The sequence below is a fragment of the Haliotis rufescens genome, unplaced genomic scaffold (assembly GCF_023055435.1).
Source record: "Haliotis rufescens isolate VD_foot unplaced genomic scaffold, xgHalRufe1.0.p SCAF_8, whole genome shotgun sequence".
NCBI lineage: Eukaryota > Metazoa > Mollusca > Gastropoda > Lepetellida > Haliotidae > Haliotis > Haliotis rufescens.
The window spans coordinates 42,257,854-42,265,260 of NW_025964372.1; the positions used below are offsets into that span (position 1 = coordinate 42,257,854).

The 7,407-nt window shown below is 37.3% G+C and overlaps 1 long non-coding RNA gene across 1 annotated transcript; it reads right to left on the reverse strand.

Annotated features, from left to right (window-relative positions):
• Positions 1 to 4,824: 4,824 nt before the first annotated feature.
• LOC125376816 lies at positions 4,825 to 6,970 on the reverse strand. Its single transcript, XR_007219273.1, has 2 exons — positions 5,157 to 6,970; positions 4,825 to 4,949 (listed from the first exon to the last, which is right to left on the reverse strand). It is a non-coding gene; the product is annotated as an uncharacterized LOC125376816 (long non-coding RNA).
• Between the last annotated feature and the right edge of the window lie 437 nt (positions 6,971 to 7,407).

The window sequence follows — 7,407 nt, forward strand, 5'->3', positions numbered from 1 at the left end:
CGCCATATGTGATGCCTCACAAACGCATAATTATGATGTTACTGAAAGGCATGATGGAGCATAATTATATTAACCACAAATAACACAATGCTGTTGTGGAAAAAAATATTATTTATTTTGAGCATTGGGCAATACAGTTGATACATTTGCATAGGGTAGGTCTATTTAAAAATAGTTTCTTGTTTAACGCCGCACTCAGCAGTATTCCAGCCATATGACGGAGGTCTGTAAATAATCCAGTCTGGACCAGATCATCCAGTGATTGACACCAAGAGCATCGAACTACGCAATTGGAATATGATGTTATGCATCGACCAAATCGGCGAGCCTGACTACCCAATCCTGTTCGTCGCCTCTTACGGCAAGCATAGGTTGCTGAAGACCTATTCTTACCTGGGTCTTTATTTAAAAAGTAGATCGAAGGAAATGGAAGCAATTTCTGGCACAAATGTAAACATGTGGAAATAGTATCAAAACTGCCAACAACATTGGCAGATGCACATACTCAAAAAATAGATCACATTCTTTTTACTCTTAGCATTTGGTTATAATAATGTAAATGAAAATACTAAGGGCTCCATATGGCAAAAAAAGTCATACTAGATAAGTTTTTTTGGGTCACAACCACAGATGCACATACTCAAAATATTATCACGTAGTTGGAGAACATTTCAATACCGGGACTAATCAATAACGGAGATTCCTCGTCTCTTGTTTTACGTTTTTTGGTCAGTTTTTTTTTGTATTTCTTTCTTTCAAAGAATAGTAATTGTGATCATGATGAGTTGAGTTGCTTGGTTTTTTTCTATATACTATTTTTTATCCAGTGTCAGTAACTGTTGTGGAATGTGGTTTACTTGTAACAATGACTGGTTTGAGTTCATATGATGATGATTAATTGGTTTGTCGTTTAACGCCGCACACAGCAATATCCCAGCTATATGACGGCGGTCTGTAAATAATCGTGTCTGGACCAGACAATCCAGTGCCTAATATCATGAGCATCGATCCACGCAATTGGGATTGACGCCTCTTACGACAAGCATAGTAGCCTGATATATATACTGTTAAGATGTAACATGACAATTCATCCATACTACTAAACAGAAGTAAAACCGCTTGTCCATTCGGATCAATCTGACCAAGACCATTCCGCTGATGACAGTCAAATAATGCATACGAATCGAAATCCGTAAAAATTGCAAAGGAGACATCATTAAAAGTTACCAAAAGTGACGGGGATATCAATATTGCTTTTTGAAATGATTCTATGAAATTTGTTTTCCCTGCTTCAATATTTGGAGCACCTGTGACGGAGCCATAAAACTGATATGTTATGTAGACAATATCGCTTGAGGCAGTGGCTGCTGGGAGCTGATTATGACCTAAATACCCCTCATAGCATTCGGTGTTAACTTTGTGGCTGTTGAGAGCTGTGCCTTCATCCAACAGATTATCGAGATCAGTGGAACACGGTACAGACGCAAATAGATTTGAGCCATGGGACACAAAATATATGAGTGACCAGAGCATCCAAACAATCAAAAGTGTGGTATGTAGAATATGGAATTCAGCCATATTACATTTAAATTGAGATGTCGTTGTTCATGAAAAAGCATATTCAGAACATAATTTTTATTATGCTGTCTGATCATTATAATCAGGATCAGGGTGTCCCACAAGGCAGTATTTTGTCTGTCACTTTATTCAGTATAAAAATTAACAGTTTGTCAAAAGTTTTAAATGATTCAGTTGATGGATCACTTTTTGTGGATGATTTTAATCTATCTTGTCGGGGTAAAAATATGCACACCATTGAAAGGCAATTACAATTATGTCTTAATAAAATTAACAAGTGGTGTCTAGAAAACGGGTTTAAATTTTCCAAATCAAAAACTAATTGCATACATTTCTGCCGAAAATATAAACCGCATAAGGACCCTGAACTATTTCTGAATGGCACTCCTATCAAAGTTGTTAAGGAAGCCAAGTTCTTGGGACTTATTTTTGATCATCACTTAACTTTTCTCCCGCATATTAAATACCTCAAAGCTAAATGCCTGAAGGCACTCGATCTATTAAAAGTTGTTTCTAATTCAAAGTGGGGAGGGGATCAAACAACCCTCTTACACTTGTACAGGTCACTAATTCGTTCCAAACTTGATTATGGCTCCATCGTATATGGTGGAGCCTGCAAAAGTAATTTACAAAAACTAGATACGATACATCATCAGGGTCTGAGGCTTTGTCTTGGAGCCTTCAGAACGTCTCCCATTCACAGTCTCTATATAGAAGCAGATGAGCCTTCTCTTAAACAACGCCGTCTAAAATTATCTTTACAATACATCACTAAATTATATTCTAATCAGTCCAATCCAGCTTTTGAATGCATATTCCATCCTCTCTACGAGGATCTTTACAATAAGAAATCAACACTTACTCCACCACTCGGAATCAGAATAAAATCTGCAATATCAGCTTCTAATATTCAACTCCAAGATATAGCTCCTACTAAACTTTTCTCGTCTCCTCCTTGGCAAATGGTAAAACCAGAGGTAGATCTTACATTAACAAAACTAAAGAAATCAGACACTAACGAATTAATTTACCAACAAGAATACAGTCAATTAAGAAACACATACGACACTTATAAATCTATATTTACAGATGGATCCAAGGATGGTGGCGCAGTTGCTAGTGCCACCGTCATTGGATCCAGAACAATATCTTCACGTTTACCTGATAACAGTTCCATATTCACTGCAGAAGCAAACGCCATTTTTACAGCACTAAAATATATCTATAATCAAGCTAAACATAAACAATTCATACTGTTTTCAGATTCTCTTTCATGCCTTCAGGCGATTAAAAATATGTCATCAAAACATCCACTTTTAATCGAAATTCTCGAATTATTTAATGATCTTGCTACTGGCCAATATGACATCGTCTTTTGTTGGTTACCTAGCCACGTTGGAATTATTGGTAACACAATGGCCGATGCTGCTGCTAAAGCAGCCCTCAACAAATCTGTGACACCACTTCTGATCCCATACACTGATTTTAAACCCATGATTCGATCTTACATCAGAGATCTTATGCAACAGAAGTGGGACACCCAAGTAGGTATCAATAAATTACATGCAATTAAACCACATATCGGTTACACCTACTTGGGCTGTCAGTCCAGATTTGAAGAGGTCATTATGCGACGATGTCGTATTGGCCATTCAAGATATACACATGAGTATCTTTTAAATGGTGAGGATCCTCCGTTTTGCATCCCTTGTGATGAAAGAATCACGGTCAAGCATGTCCTGCTTGACTGTATTGATTTTTCCATCACAAGGGATAAATATTTCAGTGTCAAAACAGTTAAGGACCTTTTTAATGATGTTAATTCTCATTTAATATTAAGTTTTTTAAAAGAAATAGAACTTGTCCATAAATTTTGATGTGCTTAATGTATTATTTTATAAATTGGTAGTGCTAATAAATAACTTAGATTGTGAGTGGCTGTACCCTCGAGGGGGGTTGAAGTAGCGTAAAATTATTGTCCCCCAAAGAGGGTATGTAAGTCCCAAACCATTCGTAGTATTTGTATGCGTACCAGACTTTTAAATCGAAGTATATTTGTTAGTTTTATTCAATGGCTAAACTTGCATATAATCGCCAGCGACTGAAGGGATGGTGTAAATCCTGCCGGGGTCCATGCAGGAAGCAAAGGTACTGTAAGTCCCCATGGTCCCTGGTGTGGTGATCTCCCTTTAGTTACTGACGATCTCTAGCCCATTTTTATATTGTTTTGTTCCTTACTACTTAATTCTTTTAAATGTTCCGCAACTAGTTTTAAAATCTTATCTGTGATATTCTAGTTCTCATACTGTCCTTCGTTGACAGATTTTTATAAAGTTTAAATATATGTATCTTTCATGTCTAATTTCTCGTCACGATATGGCTGAAATATTGCCGATGTGACGTAAAGCATTACCTCACTCACACTTATTATGCTGTTATTTACGATCTCCGGAGCACAGTTCTTCTTTTGTATACACCGTGAAAATCAGAAAATTAGTCCTTGAGGAAAAAAGGACATCGGATTACACATGAATGGTTTAATAATGTCAGCTAATGACCAGAAACGGTCAGATGCATCAATTAACTACATAAAGACGATTTTGAAGTATCTCTTATTGCTGGAAAAGAATAGCATCAACATTCGACGCACATGATTTGTATGTTTTGTTTCCGTAAATGCGTGGCTTGAAATTTCAAATAAACCAACATATCGACATACATGCCACAAATTTAACGTTTCCCGTATACTTCCCCGCCTTAAGGGCGGGGAAGAATGAAAGTATATAGATTGTAGTACACACTACACGATGTTATCAACATGTAACCAATTATTTGTGTAACCGTTGGGTGATACATATGTTGAATGATCTTTGCCTCCATGAGCCTCGTCATTTTGACAGTAAAAGCACTGAGTGAACGTCAACTATAATGTTTGTGTTAACTCTTTCATCCCTGGCTGCCCCAGAGTTATGTCCCTTGAAACCCTGCAGTCCCTGACACTGACAAGGCTTGTACACTGGCCTCCATGGCAGTATTATTGGAAAATAACACCATCATTTTTGATGCACATCTTCTACCAGAAACCTGCTTTTAATATATACTTACCATATACCATTGTAAAGAGGATTAAGTATAATGTAATATCCTTTGTTGTTATTGTCTCTAACCTTTGTTATTTTCTAATTACAGGTGTTTACAAGTGAAATAAAACTTGAAAACACTGAAGAAATGATAACAGACAATGAATTTGGGTTCAAAATGTATTCAAAATCACAAAAATAAATCACAGATACAATGGGGTGGTCTTGGCTTGTCATCGTGGACGGCACAGGTAATCCCAGGTGTTACAGGTAAATCCTCCTAATGCACATCTGTAAACAAATAAACAAGTTTACAACACTTGGTACTGACTTTGTTTTCTATACCGATGTCACATATTACTTATGATACACTTATAGCCTCTTAGGTAAACTCGTTAACACAGTTAAAAACACCATATAAGATTTTTTTGGTTCTTTTTCTGGATATGAAACAAAACTTAAGTATTTAAGTAAATAAATAGTTATTTTTCACATTACCTGAACATTGAACGACAGCTACTGCAAGAAAGACATCACAGGGAAGACATTACCAAACGAGCTGAAAGGACGGAAAGATTGTAAGTCCAACAAATATACAACTTGTGATAACATATTTACAATGCATGGCTATTTACTGCATAATAAATTAAATTAGTACTTAATAATTCAATAAATAAATAAAATAATTATTACAGTTACTAAAATTTAAACTAGGATGAAAAAACAACAAAAGCAAACATGAATATGGAAATAAATTTTATTCAAATTGTGCCAAATACAAGGACATTCGACGACAAACCGCCCAACTACAATTTGGACTGCGATCAGAAAAAAAAGTTGTAGCCAAGAGTTGCCTCCCTTTTTAAATTGTAATCTGCAACGTATAAGCTTGAAAAACACACAAACTATGTCAAAAGTTACTTTTAAAGTTATTCATAGCTTAAATAATTTAATGTTTGTGTTTGAAAGATAAAACGTTTATGCGAACTACTTCTGAGAAGAAGTAAGTTACCAATACTTTTATTGCTAAAAATTTACTTGTCAAAAAACGGCTTACATGTGCTGAAAAGAAGTTCTATTAGACCATTGAATTACATTACAATATATTACATTGAGATGCAGGATAACCGAGTACATTCATTGGACTCCAACCTGAAAGGAAAACGTATCACAGTATAACAAAGAATAAATGTAAACAAGCATAACGTAATAAATAAAAGTATCACAAAAGTGTGAAATAGATATGTGTACATAATAGATGTAATAAATATATTTACAACTATAAGAAGTGGAAATAAATATATTTACAATTATTAAAAGTGGCAATAAATATATTTACAATATTTACAAATGTTTGTGGCAAAGGGCTTCGGTGGATAATCAGCGCCAATACTGGACCTTAGTATGGTACTCTTGGAAACAGCTCTTCTTTGAGGAACAGCAAAGTGGGACGTCACACTTGGAGCACTTCATGGACGTCTTTGACCTCTTGTATGGGTTGTCTTTGTAGGCCACTCCTGGATGGGATGTCAGAAACACTTGATGTTTTTTAGTACATACGCGGCACGCACAGTAACTACTTACTGCTGCATCAGACCAGTGGTTGTTGCAGTCCAGGCGCTGTTCCTCATGGTCACCATGTCGCTGTGAGGTGTTCCTGTTGGTGATGTTGCCGAGGAGCTGATGGGCCAGGTCAAGTCGGAAGGACAGGAGATCTCTCTTGCGTCTTCCCTTGGGGTTGTGATCGTTGATCGTACCTTCAATGAGATATGCATTATAAATCGCAATCTCTCTTAGCTTGATCTCAACACGCCTGTACCATTTCATAGATTTTTTTACTCTTGTTCACACGCGTGTTCTGATCAAGCTTATCTACACCCCCCATGTACTTTCCATACTCTACCACCGCTGGTGTTACAGCAAGTTCCTCCCGAGTTCCATCCTTCTTCCTCCTCTTTGTCGTCAGTCCTTCTTCCTCCGGGGGGGAAATCCTGTAGATAGGAAGTAGACCGGCCTGTTGTCCTTCCACATCGTCGCGACGAAGTCTCCACGGGCAACCCAGTCGATGGATCCACATTCGAGACGAGTAGCATCTCTTCCTGTTGGTAGCTGTGCCGTCGGGTAGCCTTTCCTGTTGATCCGAACAGTGCCGCACAGGTACGTCTCCTCCAACAATAGATAATCAGCAAGTGTAGGACTTGTGTAAAAAATATCTGTAAAGATGATATGAACTTTGCCAAGAATTTCCTTACAAAGGGTAACAACCTCCTGTCCTGAAAGCCCAAGCTGTCGATCGACTACTGTTCCATACTTCCCTGTATAAACGTCAAAGTTGGAACAGTAACATTACCGGCTTATCTCGCATGTACTGTTTGATACTTAGCCTGCCCTTGAAGGGAATCATCGCCTTGTCCACTGACACTTGCTGGTGGAGACTGTAGTGTTCCTGAAGAGAAGACCTGAGATGATCAAGTATGTAGCGTACCTTGTGCAGTTTGTCATTAGCATTAGGATTGTCAGTGCTGAAATGCAAGTACCTTTTTACATGTGTAAATCTATCTCTGGACATAATGTCAGGGACTGGAAATTTCAACAAAGGATATTTAATTCCAGAATGCCAATACATTTCATCCCTGTCAAGTTTCACAATATCCATGTAAAGCAAAATGCTATAAAAAGCCTTGATTTCAACAAGAGATAGTCATACCACTCATCTTTGTTGTTGTTGTTCTCTTGATGGCTGCATTGT